This window comes from Periplaneta americana, chromosome 8, assembly GCF_040183065.1.
Source record: "Periplaneta americana isolate PAMFEO1 chromosome 8, P.americana_PAMFEO1_priV1, whole genome shotgun sequence".
In the NCBI taxonomy this organism is placed as follows: domain Eukaryota; kingdom Metazoa; phylum Arthropoda; class Insecta; order Blattodea; family Blattidae; genus Periplaneta; species Periplaneta americana.
The window spans coordinates 108685871-108704041 of record NC_091124.1 but is presented as its reverse complement, the minus strand read 5'-3'; the positions used below and the strand labels follow the sequence as shown (position 1 = coordinate 108704041).

General features: G+C 35.1%; 1 protein-coding gene across 5 annotated transcripts in view; it reads left to right on the top strand.

Moving 5' to 3' along the window:
* FMRFaR (FMRFamide Receptor) overlaps positions 1-18171 on the top strand; it is a 1501661-nt gene that overhangs the window by 1114479 nt on the left and 369011 nt on the right. For 2 of the 5 annotated variants that reach the window (XM_069833400.1, XM_069833397.1), the window contains exons 1-2: positions 5623-5699; positions 7985-8558. The exons of 2 other annotated variants lie outside the window; for them this stretch is intronic. The gene's annotated coding sequence lies outside the window, so the exon portion shown is untranslated. Of the gene's footprint in view, positions 1-5616; positions 5700-7984; positions 8559-18171 lie in introns of those variants that run through there. One more of the 5 variants, XM_069833398.1, reaches the window with a different exon arrangement.

Here is an 18171-nt window from a genome sequence, read left to right as displayed (position 1 = left end):
CCATTGCAGCACATATAAATAATTGAAAATAGTGAAATGAAATAAAATATCCTTTATTAGTAATATATTTTTATTCCTACTCAGAGAGATGACATTGGAAGATTCTCGGTCATTTAGCAATTTTCTAGGAATTGATGAGAATACGTTCAACAAACTCCTAACACAATATAAATCATTTTAGTGCCCTGCAATCAATACATTCACATTTGGAAACAATTATTATACTTTAATTGTCCGCGTTTCTATTATAATGTAATGTAATACGTCTAAACCCCCTCAATAACATATTTTTCATGGTTTTTTTCATCATTAGATACAAAAAGAAAACCATACTGACTTTTATTAAACTTTTTAGCAAACTAATACTCCCTTGAATGTATAATGGCTACATTCACTAAAATGCGCTCTCAACGCAGAAAGTATCATAAAATTCATACCGTATTTGCAGTTCTAAATATATGATCGTGCAAAAATAGTATAAAATAGGCCTACACGTGTGTTAAGTGCGTAACAAAATCTCGAAAACAGAAGAGACTCTACTTCGTCTCGTCTTTTCTAACTTTTCTTTGATTCTGTTATAATGCGTCCTTCAAGAGAAGGAAGACAAGAGATGATGCCAAGTCTAAAATCTGGGAGGGGTTTGTCCCACAAGTAGTGATATTCGCGTATAATTAATAAAATTATCCTGTTTATGTGTAAGTGTATGTGTGAAGCAATATCTGATAGGTGTAGATTTTTGCTAATTTTTTCGGCGATGTATGCAATGGAGGGGGAAAGGAACTGGCCACCCTACTCCATTATCTCTTAGCCTAATTGCGTTATAGTGGTGCCTTCTTGGTATCATTTGTGAGGTTCAGACTTGTCTTCGGAGAATTGACTAAACAACAATCCTATAATATTATATTTAATATTAAAAATTAATTGCAAGTCGGTTATTTTAACATTATGTAGACAAATATCGCATAATAAAATAAACATATTAGCCTAAGTCCAAAACATTGATTATTATTGATTGTAGTCACACCAAACGCGAGTACTAATGTTAGGAGATAGAGCGCGAATCCGTAAGGTTTAATGAAAACAATTAATAGGCCTATTTATGTTTATTGAAACAACTCTTCTATACAAGCCAATATAAAAGTTCCTAGAGTATTTCATAGGAATAATATGAATGACACTAGTTTTGACAAAAACTTGCTATTAAATATAGGCTTATATGTTTGCTTTTAAGAATGAAACTTTTCCTAAACTAAGAAAATTATTAACTTTGAACTATTAAACCTTAGTAAGATGTTAAATGACGCAAAGTTCATATAGGTAGGTTCTTTAGAAATATATTTCTGTATTAAGCAATGCTATGATATTCTGAAGGACTGATAAAAGTCAACAAAGATGCGAATATGAAATTATTCCTTATAGACAGGCCGTATGTAGGCTATAATTTTTCTCTTAAGATAATGTCAAAGATGTGAATAACTTACAACTTTCATTAAATTGCAATTGGATTGCATCTCATATTGCCATTTTTCCTTACTTACTTGTAATCCTCTAGAATAAATCGTATAATACTGGATGTTTTCTTACTGTTTCTCACAGAATGCCATCATAAAATTCGCGGCGGCAGCGAAAAAAACCGCGCATGCGGCGAATCTAAATTTCAACGCTGCAGATTCGCAGCCGTCCGGCGATACTTTCGCGTCGGTGTGGGCACACTCACATACCGCAATGTACACTGAGACAGTGGCAACTTTGCGAAGCGAAACATTCGCCACCGGTGCGAATATTTCGCGTCGGTGTGGGGAGGCCACTATTTAACGATTAGCTGCATTAAGTTACCAATTTCCTCCAGAAATAGCTAATGTAATATTCTGCTCTAGTTGTGCTGCTATCTACTTATATTTTATTATTACCCTAGTATATTTCAGAAAATTAGTCTAGAAATTTCAGTATCCTATAAAAGACGATAAGGATTATTTTATTCTAAATTTTATAATCTCTTTCGATTTTACTTTAATGTTCACACATTGACCTCTCTCTCAGTACCAATGAATATAGGTTGGTGAATACAGAAGTTGATATAGAAGAATCAGACATAATTTATTTTTTTTAATCAGATTAAAATTATTGTTTGGTTCTATTCCAAAGCCTTCAGATATCTTCAGCTAAGGTTGTATTATCTGTAACCATAGCATAATATAATGCAATAAGATAGATTGGTATACAGATATTAATCATTGCAATTTATTTTAACGTGGATAGAAAATGATTGGTGAATTTTTCTTTCAGCATTCTCACTGTAAACATTCAAATAAGCATAAATAAAATAAAATAAAATAACAACCTATTTTTTTGCAGAAAATCAAAAGAACGGTTTTAGGTCTGAATGTAAGTTGTAAAAAATAATTTCTTGATCTTAACAATTTCTGCTTCCGAGAAATACTATAGGCGGATGAGAATATTTTCCTGCGAGCTATCTCAAACTAACAACTTAATACTCGCCATCTACAATGTATTCGAACAATACATTCGAAACAAGTTTCACTGTTCAAAGTGTGCATTCAGCGAAAATAATACTTAGATCGCTATGGAAGGAATTTATTCACGTTCATTTCTTGACATAACTCAAATCTAATCTATCAGACATGGCTATGTTTATGGCGCTTTGGCGGAGGAAATACATTAAAACGATTTTCCTATTGTCTTCCTCTGGATAATATTCGATATTTTAAAATAAAAATAATATACTTTTAAAACTTACGTGATGATAATTACTGACACAATTGCTATGACATTAATAATAATAATAATAATAATAATAATAATAATAATAATAATAATAATAATAATAATAATAATAATACGGTAGTAATAATAATAAAGTACGGTAATAATAATAATAATAATAATAATAATAACATTAATAAAAACTTCACAGATATATTTAAAAAACGGCAGCTTTTGAAAATATAGACATGAAAAGAAAATGGAGACGCAAAAAAGGAATTAGGAAATGGGAAGAAAATATAAAAAGTAATTAATGAAAAAAGAGAAGTTTCAAAAAAATATTTATTCACTGAGAAAGTAGAATATTAAATTGAATACGAACATAAATGAGCAATAGCAAAAAGAGAAGTTCATAGGAAACACAGAGAAATGGGGATGAATTTTGTCTCAACTTTAGAAAGGTATCTTATCACTACTTACTCCAAATCTTATAAAATCGTAAATAAATTAAAAAACATTTCACAGAAACACTGTCCTTTGGCGAACTCACTACTGTATTGAGACACCTCAAAAACTATAAATCTCCAGGAGAAGATGGTCTAAATATGGAACTATTTAAATACACCTGTGAAGCATCCGTATATCGTCTTCTATATTTACTTAACCAAATCTGGTAAGGAAGTCACTCCAGCAGAAACACGATACAAAAAGGGGACAAAACAAACTATGATAATTACAGAGACATCAGTCTTCTCAATTCGGATTATAAACTATATATCAAATTAATAAAAAGTAGATTATTCTCTTTTTATAACTCAGATTTAGGAGAAGAACAAAATGGTTTTTGGAAAGGCAAATCGTGCTGTGACTGCTACTTATCTCTCAAGCTTCTCATAGAAAAACACGGAGAATTTAATATCCTTACATTTCTGGCATTCATTGAGTACAGCAAAGCATTTGATATGGTCAACCGTAACAAATTATTTACAATTTTAAGACAAGATAACGTCCCAGAACAAGTAATTAACCATACTGTCATTTACAAAATGTATTAAAACAATCAAATATATGTAAAAATTGGAAACAAGAATTTTCAGTGGAAACAAATAAATATAGGCGTTAGACAAGGTTGCACCCTTCGCCAATTTGTTCATTATTCATATTAACGAACTGATTCAACACTGGAGATAAGGATCAGATGAGGGGATAATGATCAATAACGAACAAAGCTTAGATACTATGCTTTACTCCGTTGACCAAATACATCGCGCTGTCTACAACTTGGAACAAGTAGCAAATGCATTTTACATGAAACAATTTAGTAAATATATGGATTAATTTTTGTAAATACAGCAATCCAGAAAGAGAATTATGATTTAGAATTCGAGATTTTGTATACAGAAGATAAGCTTAGGGGAGAGTCGGGTAGTATCGGACATCGGGTAGTATCGGACAGTGCGTTTCTTTCACCTACCACCATATGGTAGTACCTGAATGACGTGGTTACGTTTCTCTATGCGACATCACAGAAACGTAACCATGTCAATCAGGTACTATCATCGTGTGGTAGATGAAAGAAACTCACTGTCCGATATTACCCGATGTCCGATACTACCCGACTCTCCCCTAATTATAGGTACCGTTAGATATAAATATAAAAAAAAGTTTACGATACACTAAACTGTATACAATTACATGAAATAGCAGAAAATGATTTTTTTTTTTTTAATTTTACTGAGTGATGGTTATTCAAACCTCTCTTCACATATAGTGAGAATTTGTTTTAAAGACACCGATTTATACTAACTGCAATAATAGAAACATGGATCCTGAGAACAGCATAGGCTACAAATTATTAGCAAAATTAAAATGAATATAGAACATAATATTCACAGAATAATTACTAGGATATAGCAGCAAATGGAAAAACTAGTTGTCCCGAGTATTAGGCAATCGATCATCAAAAATGGTAAACAAAAGAACAAAGAAGAGCCGGATATTCTGAAAGGCGGTGTAATTACCTACTTTGTCTTGAGACGGAGCAAAGATATTCTGTGTAATCCCTAATATTTGTGGATATGTCCTCTTACAGAAAACATTCATCTACGTGTTTAATCTATGACACAGAAAACTCGGCTTTACTTCCTTTCCGAAAGTATGCTAAGCATTTAAAATCCATCGCCTCCGTCCATGTTTTAAGTTAAAAAAATCGGATATAATGAAAAGCAGACCGCAGGAAAGACATCTTAAGAATGTCATTAAATTTTAGAAGAATGCATGACATAAGGAGTTCAACGCTCGGTTTCCTCTTTAATACTTGCTTGTCACTAACATAGAAAGTAATGGAGCTGCGTAGAAGTTAAGGGTTTAAGTATATTATTATAATGTACCGAAGTACATATGATATTTCCATGCAGATATTCTGCGTCATCATACGATGAAATCCCGGCGCCGGAGAGAATTTTTCTCCGTTCCATTACTCTTTCATCGTAAGGGTTTAAGGATAAGATTTCATGAATTGTATTTCAGTGACTGCCATGTTTCCGGTTCTTAATCCAACATGGAGCAAGCAGTCCGGAGGGAATTGAACTCGTAGCAAAAAGAGGGACAACGCAATAAAGTTGGACACGAGAAAAGAGAGAAAATCGAACTCACAGTCAAGTTGGAAAGCAGAAAAGAAAGAAACAGAAACTGAGTTGTAGACGGAGAGTGTGTATGGAAAGGACGGAGATAACAACGGTTCATCTTGGCGAGGCAAGGGGAACACGACAACGCCTGGCATCGCAACTTGGCGGCGAGTAGAGCTTAAACTCGTCATGGTAGTGCATGCTTTTTGGCAAAACTAGGGACCCTCCCCTTCCCGAGCACTATTGAACACAGACAGTGTAGCGGCGGCGAGGCGGAGCATCAGTCTGCACTGAGCAGCCTTAGGCTGCCTCGAGATCATTGTTTACTTCGCGTTTGTGAACTTACGAGTGAGTGATCGTATAACGTTCGAAGATCTGTCTTACTTTGTGGTTGTCAGTGAATAAGCGTCTAAATAATGATATACTTTTAATATAATTTTTCTTGTTTTCTTTTCACATTACTATTTCGGCAGTCTTAATAAAATCTGAAGTTGTGTTATAGACTTAATTTACGTCAGATTTAGACCAAACGCCTTATATTTTCTTATGAATGTTAGAATTTAGAATTCGTAGACGTCACAGATTTAAACTGACCTTGCTGACTCTCATATTTAACATATTCTCTCTGTAATTAATAATTTTCAGTTATCAAATCAGTCATCACCCTAAACATAGCTATCACCTGTTCTACCACCGCTCGTACAATCAATCATCATCCTAAACATAGCTATCACCCGGTCTACCACCTCTTGCATAATCAGTCATCATCCTAAACATAGCTATCACCTGCTCTACCACCGCTCACATAATCAGTCATCATTCTAAACATAGCTGTCACCTGCTCTACCACCACTCGTAGAATCAATCATCATCCTAAACATAGCTATCACCTGCTGTACCACCGCTCGCACAATCAGTCATCATTCTAAACATAGCTGTCACCTGCTCTACCACCGCTCGTACAATCAGTCATCAACCTAAACATAGCTATCACCTGCTCTACCACCGCTCGTACAATCAGTCATCATCCTAAACATAGCTATCACCTGCTCTACCACCGCTCGTACAATCAGTCATCATCCTAAACATAGCTATCACCTGTTCTACCACCGCTCGCACAATCAGTCATCATTCTAAACATAGCTGTCACCTGCTCTACCACCGCTCGTACAATCAGTCATCAACCTAAACATAGCTATCACCTGCTCTACCACCGCTCGTACAATCAGTCATCATCCTAAACATAGCTATCACCTGCTCTACCACCGCTCGTACAATCAGTCATCATCCTAAACATAGCTATCACCTGTTCTACCACCGCTCGCACAATCAGTCATCATCCTAAACATAGCTATCACCTTTTCTACCACCGCACGCACAATCAGTCATCATCCTAAACATAGCTATCACCTGTTCTACCACCGCTCGCACAATCAGTCATCATCCTAAACATAGCTATCACCTGTTCTACCACCGCTCGCACAATCAGTCATCAACCTAAACATAGCTATCACCTGTTCTACCACCGCTCGCACAATCAGTCATCATCCTACACATAGCTATCACCTGTTCTACCACCGCTCGCACAATCAGTCATCATCCTAAACATAGCTATCACCTGCTCTACCACCGCTCGTACAATCAGTCATCATTCTAAACTTAGCTATCACCTGCTGTGCCACTGCTCGCATAATCATAGTCAGTGAGAAGCTTATTAATTTCTTGAGATTGTTGTTGCCTTAAAAATTTGTCTTTATTTCTTTTAGTTTTCCAACTTAACAATAGCAAAGATGTTCTCAATTTTTTTTCACTTTATAAGTTGAATTTTTTGCCATCATCATCATCATCACTGACGTCTTGATCGTCGTCATCACCATCATCAGCAATCCTTTGCAATTAGTCGGCCTCTCGCCAGTTCCATGCTCACTCCTGTGAGAATTATGAGCAAGTATGAGGTATTCATTTATGGGATCGGTCCTCACCGAGAATCGTGATGAACTTGGTTAGCTACGATAAGTACAGAAAATTAATTACGAGAACCAGCTGTAACGGCTGGAGATCATCGTACTATCTACCTTCTTTATCCCTCTACTGGGGCATGTGGATTTGGGACAAGGAGCCGGCTGTTCGGCGTAGATTTTTCATAGGCTGTCGAACAAGGATTATTATTATTATTATTATTATTATTATTATTATTATTATTATTATTATTATTATAACAACGTATTTTACACCATCAGACTTCTTCCCGCTGCTTCGTCAGTCACTCTTGTGAGGATTGTGATAAAATACATTCATAACTATCAAACATTCATTCATGTAATGTGATCAAAATTTTGACTGGTTACTGGTATTTAGATTGCAATATATAAGTAGATTAAACGTGTCGATAAACAAAGACGTACAAGTAAAACTAAACAAATACAGAACTCAAGCTTGAAGCTAATTAAACGGATTCATGAATGAGTGAGGATGTATCATTAGATTAATTATGTAATGTTTTCTAATGTTTTACGAAATTTGTTTTATTATTTTGAGATTTAGGTATATTTTTTTATATACCGTCTTTGTTTACAGTTTTACTTGTACGTTTTTATTTAACAACAATTTTAATCTCCATAAATATTTTTTAGAACAGATGAATGGTAATGAATACATAATAAATGTTGATGGAAAGGGAAATAAAAATATTCTAAGAAAACTGCCCCGCACTCATTCTAGCATAAATGTCACAAGATTTGCCGGGAATAGAACCTTGGTCGAACTAGTGTGAAGTCGTCAGCTCAGAGTAGATGGAGCACTTGAATAGTACGCAGTTGGAATATTATATGCAAAATACGATATTAGTTATATAAATAGCACATGACCTTTCATTTAACAACAGCAGAAAACCATATTGTGCAGATGTTGGAAGTTGTCGACACGTGTGAAATTTGATGCAGTGCTCGTGAAACCGAATCCAACTGAAACTATCGTTGTGTAGTGACCAGTGCAGGAAGGAAGATTCGAAACTGTGACAGATGTGGGTGTGTAATCAAATGCGTGTTAGTGAGAAGGCAAAAAGTCCAAATACTGCAGTTGCAATAGTGGATTAGGTGGATGTGACAAGTGGCTTCCTCTCGAATGAAGTGCATCTGTGTGGAGTGTGCATTACAGGAATAAAATATGTAGCGGATTGGACATACGAATCTTGGCGTTTAGATTGCGGTAAGTATCAGTAATTTCTATTTTAAATCTGCGGCCTGCAATTATCTATTTATGTCACACTGCCATCTAAATTCTTGAAGCTTCACACAATGGAACTAAGGAATGTTAATCGAATGTGTGTGTTCCAAACAGTTTGTATAACCTATGCATGTTAAAAAATATACCTTATTATGCTTCTTCGTCTCCTTCTCCGTGAATTTTTATATAGCCTATATTTATGTTTCTTTAAGCAGCCAAGAAAGTGGCGTATCGCATGATGATGATCCCTAACTTCCTATGCATACTTTCATAGACCTTCTTCGTTCTCCAACATTCTCCTAATTATTCTGTTAGTATTAGTTATAGTGTACGATTATTTCATTCTTTTCTCCTACAGCTCTAATTGTTCCGTCAGTATATCTACGATTGGTCCGTTCTTGTGTCCTATATAGTTGTTATTCGTTTAGAATTCGCTGCAGTGTATGGTTTCTGCATTCGCTCCTCCCACATTTCTAATTATTTCATTATTATTCGATTTAGTGTACGATTGTTCCATTCTCATCTCCTACATGCCTAATAATTCCATTAGTATTCTCTCTAATGCGCTATTATTGCATCCATTTCTACTCGTCCTATTAATATTTATTGTAATGTACGCCTTTAATATTCTTGTCATCTACTTTTCATTTATTCTGTTAGCATTGGCTGTATTTCACTACATTTCTAGCTATTTTATTACTAATCGTTTTAGTTTACAATTTATTGATGTATTTTCTTTATCTACATTTCTACTTATTCTGTTATTATTCGCTCTAGTTTACGATTTTCCCATTCTTATCTCCAACATTTCTCATTACTCTGCTGGCAGGCCTATTCCCTTTATCCACTGCTGTCTTATTCATTCCATTTTTTTGTACGCCTACTTAATCTTACATTCTTCACATATATTCTGATTTATATTTCTGTCTACTCTTTCTTTGTTTCTGTATTTTATCCTTTGTGTGTTTATTTTCATTTTTCTTGCTTTCCGTTTTGTGTTTTTGTTCACTCAGAGCGAGTTTCGGTCCTCACGTCATTATTGTCCTTCATAAAATATTTTATGTTTTAACATTGCTGCCCGTTGTTGAATATTTAATTTTCCACGCTATATCCAGACATGTATCTGAGATGTAATGTTAATAATTTTGATGCTAGTCACACCTATTCCTAGATATTTGAAAGACGCCACATGTTCTCTTATTATTCCACCTACATCTTGTCTGCACTGGTTTGTTGTAATTTATTATAATAGGATATAATGAAGTTTTGTACTAATTTCAGTTAACTTGTGGAAATGTATTTTGTTTTCATATTTTATCTACTCAGCTTATGAGTACCAGGAAAATAGAAAGGCGCACAAGTTTGCCCTATTTTTTTTTAACGGGACAGAAATGTTTGAAGCATTTATAGAGGGATAAGTATAGTCTCCTTAACGACCCTTACAAAATTTATGCAAATATAAATTGCAAGAAGAGTACGAGCAATTTCAGAAGCATTATTGATTGAGGGGCAACACGGTTTTAGGAAAGGAAAATCCTCCTCTGGTTATGTTTTTATTTAGAATAGGTCATTGATAAAAGAAATCGAATTCAACTTGCAAACTCATATTTTAGTTTTGGCTATGTTAAAGCTTTTGATAAAGTTCTTAGACATAAGTTATGGGAATTTGTGAATGATAAAGATTATCCCACACATCTAATAAAAGTTACACATGAAATTTACGACAGTACATCCATATGCATTAAAAGTCCTAATGAAAAAAGTGAAATAAAAAATCAAGGAGTGCGTCAGGGAAGTCCAATGTCTCTATTATTATTATTATTATTATTATTATTATTATTATTATTATTATTATTATTATTATTATTATTAAAGCTGCTGTAAATCAATAGCAAAAACAGTTAGGTAGAAATTTTAGATAAGCGCAAAATGTTTAAACACAGTTTTATTTGCTAACGATCAAAGTCATCCTCTCAACTTCGAAACATGACCTTAAACGAGCAGCGGTCCAGCTACAAGAACTTACCAAAAATTATGACTAGTGATTCAAGACGGCGCTCATCCCATCGCAACCCGGCCACTTAGTCACTCGTAATGAGTGCACTTCTGTACATAGTGCGTTGGACATTGTGCCACTGTCACATATTCTGTGACACAGTACATGAGGGTAGACACGAAAGGGAATCTGAGAAGTAGAGCTTAAACTGAGAAGGATTCGATCCGGCATCGGAACTGGATTCCGGTGTGGCTTAGTGAATAAAACGTCAGCACGTAGAGCTGAAAACCCAGGTTCGAGTCCTGGTGCCAGAGAGTTTTTCTCTGTTCTTTCCATCCTTCATCATATGGTAATGCAGAATTCCTGCCCGGAAATATCATGTGTACTTCGGTACAACATAATAATATAAACTATACTTGTTTGTCAGTCGTACCAAACAATCAATTAGTATAAGTATATATAAAGCATATATAATATATATTGTATATTAATTTACATTGGAGGATATTTCACTCCTTGTCCACTGTACACCCACTTACGTCACACAGGGTTTTTTTAATGTTATCTATTTGAAAAAATGACATTTCACAAATTTATAAAATATAGTTATTTTTTATTTTATGTAATTTTTATATACAAAATAGAGATATGTCACTTATGGACCTAAAAAATAATATTTTAAGAGATATTCATTTTATAAATTAAGAGAATGATCTTTCCAGTAAGCTCAAAATACTATATTGGCAACACGATTATGCTCATATAATTTCGCAGTAACACATTTTCGGACATACAGTAACAACAATATTTTGAGAGACATATTATAATTATTTTATAATACACTGTTATTCTCAGTGGGCTTACATATATACACATACTACTACATTAGCAAAATGGCAAAAATATCATTCAATCGGGTTTTTATATCCGTACAATGCTTTTTTTTCCTTCCATTGCATGTATTTATGTACGTATGTAGTATATACACACGTTTATGTGTGTTTGTGTGTGTGTTGAGGTGTGTGTGTGCACACACACAAGACACACATATATGTGTATATATATATATATATATATATATATATATATATATATATATATATACACATACACGTTTATGTGTGTGTTTGTGTGTGTTGAGGTGTGTCCACTCGAGAGAAAGTTACATAGTTGACAATGTAAAAAAACACAGGGTTTCTAGGTTAATGGATGTAAGTTTGGGCAGCTGTCGTAGAGTTTTATTTTAATACTATCCATACCCGTGCGATGTGCTGCACTTGTTACCAGGAATATTCATGTTACAGTTTTATTAGTAGTAAAAGGATAAATCGTTTATTTTCTTCGGACAAAAAGAATTTAAAATGTAGTATAAAATTACCACTTTATGTGGACTAAATAAAGTTTAAATAGGACTATAGATTGCCGTGGCTTACTCAAATACGTAATTCCGTAATAAAAATGTTTCGACAATATTATATCAAGTTTCCTGTGAGTAAGTATCTCTTTTAATCCTACCGTATTGCGCATTTGTGCTCAGTCCTCTATTCACTCTGGATTTACCGTAATGATATACAGAGTTTCCCAAAAAAGATTTATACACTGTTTGTTCATCAATAAGTTTAGAACAAATTGAGATAAAATTATCGGTTTTGGGGAAATTGTAGTTTAAAGTAGGTGTTCGAAGTGGCCACGAGCAGTAGCCAAATACTGTCGATGCTGCCGAACTGCTCCACGAACTACGTTCTGTAACGTGTCCAGTGTGATAGCTGCACATGACATTAAATTTCGATTTGTTCTCGTAGTACATTCAGTTTAGCTCTTTTTTTTTTTTTTTTTTTTTTTTTTTTTTTTTCGAAAAACAGCATCCTTTAGAGTCCCCCCACAGGTATGAATCAAGAGGCGTTAGGTCTGGGGACCGTGTTGGGTACTCGACAGCACCACTTCGACCGGGTAGAGTTTCATGCAGATACAATCATTTTGGTGGAAAAAAAAAAAAAAACATTTTTTCATATTGCCAAAGAGAAACAAACTCGTTTTATTTCAAATATTCTGTTGCCCAACAATCAGATCGCCCATACAACTCCCCAATGTCTTACAGAAGCTATTTGCGCGGTCTCTGCAAACACAAGGACAATGATTTACAGGCACAACACGAACTTCTATCACAAATTACACCAAAACTAGATGAGAATGCAGCTAAAGCAATGACGAGGGAAATCCCTGAACTTGAACTGGAAGCTGCCATTAATGAATATAGCGGACATTCAGCACCAGGACCGGATGGATTGGACTACAACTTTAATAAAATATTTTGAATACTCCTGAAACAACCTCTTCTGTTAATGTTTAATATGATCCTTCGAGAAAATCCGCTATGTCATTTCTTTAACGAAGGCATAATAATTTTAATTTCTAAAACAACGACGGCGAAAAGAATGTCAGATTTCCGACCTATAACACTGTTAAACACAGATAAGAAGATCCTGATGAAAATACTGGCTTTTCGCATAAAAAGAAGCGTGAATCACTTAATACAGGAAGGGCAAACATGCGCGGTACCTGGGAGATCCATCATTCAGAACATTCAGCTCATCAGGAATATCATACTGCATTATGGTATACATTCGGAGGAGACAGCGGCTATTTTGTCATTAGATTTACAGAAAGCATTCGATAATATATGCACCGATATCTATGGGCAGTGTTACACTCTTATGGCTTCCATCCTTGTTTGGTTAAAGTAATCCAATCATCATACCATAGAGCACAATCCAGAATACAAATTAATGGTTTCTTATCCCAGCCTATCAAAATAGATCAATCTGTCCGTCAAGGTTGTCCTCTTTCAATGATCCTGTTTGTTCTATGTCCGGACCCCTTTATGAGACTGGTGCATACAAACCTTACCGTTCTCCCTAACCCCATGGAAATAAAAGCCATCACAGCATAGACAAATGATGTCACAGTGATATTCAGGAATGTAGAATGCAGCAATCATCTTCCTAAAATTATTTCACTATTTGAACGTTCTTCCATTGCAAAAGTTAATTATAATAAATCATCGTTACTGCCGCTAGGAACATGGCCTAACAATGCCAACATTCTCAACATTTTACTAAAACAAAGAATTAAATTGTTGGGATTAAAGATATGATCAATTCCAACTGGACGGAAATAGTAAACAATGTACGAGGTGTAATAATGAAACAGTTGAGTCGTAACCTGAACATTATTCAGAAGATATGGCACGTGAATATCTTCGCCCTTTCTAAAGTGTGGTACAGCGCAAAGATTCTTCCGCACCCGGAAAGATTTTCCCAGCAGATAGAGCTAACAATTGGATACTATATTTGGAGAGGATACATGTTCAGGGTACACAGAAATCAACTACGTCAATCAACAGACAAAGGAGGATTGAACCTGATCAATGTCCAATTGAAATGTAATGCATTACTAATACGACACATCCTTCTCGCACTTCACGACATCAGTAGTCAATCAGAGATAGAGTTTTGGAAAACTTATGTTCAACATATTCATCCCTTACCTATCCAACTGTGTCTCTTAAAAAAACATTTAACACCATTTTCTCTCCTAATACTATCCTACCACACAGGAAATCCTGAATTCAAAATTAATATATCATAAAACTGCTGGAATCCACTGAAAGGAATATGCTTATTACTTACTTACTTACTTACATACAAATGGCTTTTAAGGAACCCGAAGGTTCATTGCCGCCCTCACATAAGCCCGCCATCGGTCCCTATCCTGTGCAAGATTAATCCAGTCTCCACCATCATATCCCACCTCCCTCAAATCCATTTTAATATTATCCTCCCATCTACGTCTCGGCATCCCTAAAGGTCTTTTTCCCTCCGGTCTCCCAACTAACACTCTACAGTATATGCATTTCTGGATTCGCCCATACGTGCTACATGCCCTGCCCATCTCAAACGTCTGGATTTAATGTTCCTAATTATGTCAGGTGAAGAATACAATGCGTGCAGTTCTGCGTTGTGTAACTTTCTCCATTCTCCTGTAACTTCATCCCTCTTAGCCCCAAATATTTTCCTAAGCACCTTATTCTCAAACACCCTTAACCTATGTTCCTCTCTCAGAGTGAGAGTCCAAGTTTCACAACCATACAAAAGAACCGGTAATATAATTGTTTTACAAATTCTAACTTTCAGATTTTTGGACAGCAGACTGAATGATAAGAGCTTCTCAACCGAATAATAACAGGCATTTCCCATATTTATTCTGCGTTTAATTTCCTCCCGAGTATCATTTATATTTGTTACTGTTGCTCCAAGATATTTGAATTTTTCCATCCCTTCGAAGGAGAAATCTCCAATATTTATATTTCCATTTCGGACAATATTCTGGTCACGAGACATAATAATATACTTTGTCTTTTCGGGATTTACTTCCAAACCGATCGCTTTACTTGCTTCAAGTAAAATTTCCGTATTTTCCCTAATCGTTTGTGTAGTTTCTCCTAACATATTCACGTCATCTGCATAGACAAGAAGCTGATGTAACCCGTTCAATTCCAAACCCTGCCTGTTATCCTGAACTTTCCTAATGGCATATTCTAGAGCAAAGTTAAAAAGTAAAGGTGATAGTGCATCTCCCTGCTTTAGCCCGCAGTGAATTGGAAAAGCATCAGATAGAAACTGACCTATACGGACTCTGCTGTATGTTTCACTGAGACACATTTTAATTAATGGAACTAGTTTCTTGGGAATACCAAATTCAATAAGAATATCATATAATACTTCCCTCTTAACCGAGTCATATGCCTTTTTGAAATCTATGAATAACTGATGTACTGTACCCTTATACTCCCATTTTTTCCATTATCTGTCGAATACAAAAAATCTGATCAATAGTCGATCTATTACGCCGAAAACCGCACTGATGATCCCCAATAATTTCATCTACGTACGGAGTTAATCTTCTCAAGAGGACATTCGACAAAATTTTGTACGACGTCAACAAAAGTGATATTCCTCGAAAGTTACCACAGTTGGTTTTGTCCCCCTTTTTAAAAACAGGTACAATTATGGACTCCTTCCATTGTTCTGGTATGAATATACGTATTATGGCGAAATATCCAAATCTGAAATGGGACCAAATCTGGAAAACGTTTAAAATTCCTGACATTCCCACAGATTGGAAGGCAATTTTTGTACGCGGTGGTAAATGAAACACTGGAGACTTAATTAAAAAATTCCAATACAGCAAAACAGCATCACCAATCTGCAAAGCCTGTGGTCAGTTAGATACTATACATCATCATTTAATATCATGTCCGAAAATAAACAACATTTGGTTATGGATGAATGAACGGATGACACAACTAAACCCTTCGGCAAACTTAAATACTGTACGTAAAGTGCTACTGCACATGGAAGTGAATGGAACAAGCAACACGACATTTCAAGTGATACTTGCAAGTGCGTAGGCTATATCCGTACGGTAATAAACGACCAACAAAATGAAAGAAACAAATGTAGACAAAAACTGCAACAACATTATAATATCATCGCCCCTTATATGAGTAATACAACGGCGACAATAGTCAGTAAATTGCTGAAATAGTGATTTTCAGTTTACTAACTGTTCGTGGAGAAATGTTAGTTTTTTTTATGCCCTTTGGTAACGATTGTTATATTGTATAATCATATTCACAATCAATCATTTGGGCAGCATGATCCAACATAATTTGTTTTATAAATATTGTTGTCTAATAATATTGTACTAATGTGAATGGGAAAGGTAAATGGGGTGGGGAAATTAGTTAGCTCCTTTTAAGTTATGTAGGCCTACTTACAGAAATTTGAGACTAGTAATACAGATTGTGCTTCTTATTATTAAATGTAATTTATTAAGGAAAAACGAAAATTGCGATATTAGTGCAAAAGAATTGTAATTCTTGTAATTTATAATATTGGTTCACTAATATAAAAAAGACCTGATAATTGAACATATCTTTCTATTCGATTCCAATGACACCATTGTCGTAAACCATCTCGATGAATAGGCTACTTTTATCTTCTTTCCTTTGAAAGAATGGACGGAGTGAAACTCCATTTTGAGAGTGCCCTGGTTCAAAAAAACATATACGAGTATGATTAATCATAGGTATATCAATATGTAGGACTGCATAGAGAAACATTGCATATATGATTGACAATTCTGTTTTGACCGCAGGTGTCGGAGAAGGGATTCCACTCCCTACCATCTGCATTTTTCTGAAAGAGTTGAAGACACATGAAGTACTGTCTGCAGATTCACATTTGACAGTACTTTCGTGCCACATGTAGCATGTATATAAGCTTAAGTTGTTTTAAAACTGTAATAGGTTGTAAACTGCCAATAGGGCTTCGTTTTTTGGCAGTATCAGACGACCTACAGATCAAACTCAGCTAAGTGATATTTCTCAGATTCAGTTTCAGCCATAATGGTATCTTTCCTACACATGGCCAAAGTTTTTCTTTAAATATGGATTTATTGAACTCTCCTATTCAACTCTTTCTCCATATCACTCATGTGAGAAATTTTGTAGCACGTATGACACCAGTAATTTCTAGTTATATGGAAGGACAAATTAAATTCCATATTAAAATTCCGTCTGCAAAAGCCATTCTTTCTCTGGATCTATTCTGTCTTCAAATTTTGCTGCACTACACATTATAATCGTCCTTTAAATCTTATCTCACATCATGGGATTGTAGAAAACTGTTGATATGACATATAATTTTCCTCTTCCCTTCTCCTGATCTGGCCACGCTTGGCTTTTGCCGTTTTCTATCGTTTAAGGAAATAATATGTTCCTCTCTTTTATAGAGCACTCCTCAATGAATGTTTCAGACATATCATAGGTTGAAAGAAAGAAGACCTGACAAATTTGCTATCTTATAACATCTCTGTGTAAAAGTATTTTACTGTAAGTTTTTTCTTTATACCTCTCAATTTTTTTAGTTGCTTATTTAACGACGCTGTATCAATTACTAGGTTAATTAGCGTCGATGAGATTGGTGATAGCGAGATGGTATTTGGCGACATGAGGCCGAGGATTCGCCATAGATTACCTGGCATTCACCTTACGGTTGGGGAAAACTTCGTAAAACCCAACCAGGTAATCAGCCCAAGCGGGGATCGAACCCGCGCCCGATCGCAACTTCAGACCGACTGAGCCACGCCGGTGGCTCTCTCAATTTGTTCTTGTACCTCGTTTATCATTTGTATCTAGTAGGCCTATGAATTGAAGTACAATCTCTGCTTCCGTAAAAGCTATCACCTTATTTCCAGAATTTCTTATGAATTGCTAAACTTCCTGCCAAAATAAAATATAAACTGCATTTTCTCACATATTTAGAACAGTCTTTAGGCTTGACAGATTTTCCCTGCACAGGTATCCTCTTATTGAGACACATGGCTAACATATTGTCTTTTATTCGTATTTTTGTTCTGTTTGACTTCAATTTTTCGAGCCCAGCAACCAGTCTGCGTTTTCTTGTTTCACAGTTTTCACATACTGGATGTCTTTCTTCGAGAGGTTAGTTTTCAGGGATACTTATTCACTTTAAC